Source organism: Silene latifolia, chromosome 2, assembly GCF_048544455.1.
Source record: "Silene latifolia isolate original U9 population chromosome 2, ASM4854445v1, whole genome shotgun sequence".
Taxonomy (NCBI): Eukaryota; Viridiplantae; Streptophyta; class Magnoliopsida; order Caryophyllales; family Caryophyllaceae; genus Silene; species Silene latifolia.
This window is the reverse complement of record NC_133527.1, coordinates 112,783,011-112,784,785: the sequence shown is the minus strand read 5'-3', so window position 1 is coordinate 112,784,785 and position 1,775 is coordinate 112,783,011. Positions and strand designations below refer to the sequence as shown.

The 1,775-nt window shown below is 45.0% G+C and overlaps 1 non-coding gene across 1 annotated transcript; it reads left to right on the top strand.

The window, feature by feature from the left end:
* The first annotated feature begins 806 nt into the window (after positions 1–806).
* LOC141645139 (small nucleolar RNA R71) lies at positions 807–913 on the top strand. Its single transcript, XR_012544726.1, has one exon. It is a non-coding gene; the product is annotated as a small nucleolar RNA R71 (small nucleolar RNA).
* The last annotated feature ends 862 nt before the right edge of the window (positions 914–1,775 follow it).

Below are 1,775 nucleotides of genomic sequence, written 5' to 3'. Positions count from 1 at the left end.
CCTCATCTTTTCCAGTAGCTTCCTCGACCATAGCGGGTCCATCAAGGGTAGACCCACTCCTCAAAGTAATGGCATTAAGGGTCTCTTTTTGGTCCGGCTACGACGGTAATTGCCCCGGAGCTCTTGTTGCACTCTTGCTAGCCAATTGAGCAATTTGGCTCTCTAACATCTTCATCCCGTCCTCTCTAGCTTGAGACTCTTTCAGCAACAAATTTTTCAATTCGGCAAAATCGGAGCCTTGGTACTGCTACTGCTGCTGGGGCACATACGGAAGCTTTTGGAACTGTTGTTGCTTATGAGGGGGCACATAACTTTGCTGCTGCTGTTGTGGGGGTGGAGTCGGATTTTGAACATTTTGGCTACTTCACCTCAAGTTTGGATGGACATTCGGCTCAAAATAAGTATTTGTCTGCCTATAGTGTTGAAAAGAAGCACAAGACTCATAGGGATTAGGACAAAAATCAGAAACATGTCCCTCAGCTCCACATGTTTTGCAGACGAAAGGACCGTCTGACACAGCATTCACTTGATAAATCCCTCCTTTTGAAGCTCCTCCCAACTCGTACTTATCAAAACTCACCGTAAGAGCCTCTAATGCAGCTACAGAAGGGGATTCAGCAGCTCTCCTTTGATTTCCCTTGGAATTTTCATACTCAGCTTTATGGGTGGCCAAATCATCAATAATTTTCCACCCCTTAGTCTCTCCGACATTCTCCTGGAATCTGCCATTTGCTGCCGCATCCAGGATAGCCCTCTGATCGTCATAAAGCCCATTATAAAATTGATTGCATAGGATCCATTTTTCGAACCCATGATGCGGAATAGTCCGCACCAGCTTCTTGAAACGGACCCATGCCTCATGAAAATTCTCATCAGGACCCTGTTTAAAGCTCGTGATCTGAGCTCTAATGGCATTTGTCTTCGAGGCAGAGAAATATTTCTTGTAAAATGCTAGGGTCAGTGACTTCCAATCAGTGATCCCGTTGGCGGCTCGATCCAGGTCTCTGTACCATTCCCTTGCAGCATCACGAAGCGAGAATATGAACATAGTCTCCTTCACCTGGTCCTGGGTCACACCGGTTGGTGGGGGTATGGAACAGCAATAATCAATGAATGTCTCTATGTGCTTAGCTGCATCTTCATTTGCAGCTCCCCCGAATTGGTTTCTCTCAACCAAGTTTATATAGGACGGTTTCGGCTCGAATTTTATATCCGTCCCTGGTAATGCGAATCCCTTATAGAGATTCTCAGCTGTCGGCTCAGAGTGACGTGCTATACTTGCTTCTTCGGCCATGTCTGGTGATGTGACGGTCTCAGCTGAGGAAGTAGAAATAGGAGATGAAGGTGGATCCTCCTCAAACAGCTCATTCTCGTAAACACTAGAATGAGAACCAGGCTCTTCCTCTGACTGTTGTTCTTGAAATAATCTCCTCTTCATGCACAAAGTCCTCTCAAGCTCGAGATCAAGGGGAAGTAATTCCCCTTGTTGAGACCTGCGCATAAGATGAAACTACAAGAAGAATATAAGAATAGTTTAAGGAACAGATGTCCCTTAAACTAAGAAAAGACTAAAATAAAAACAACTAAAAATTTAAACAATTGCCTCCCCGGCAACGGCGCCAAAATTTGATACCCGTCGTAAGGTGTCAAAAATAATATTTATAATTCCAACTACAACTATAGATAGCGGTAGCAGGGTCGAACCACAGAGAGGCGAATGCAATTATTAGTCGTCTGATTTTAGTCTAAAGTAACCAATGAGGGGGGGGGGGGGT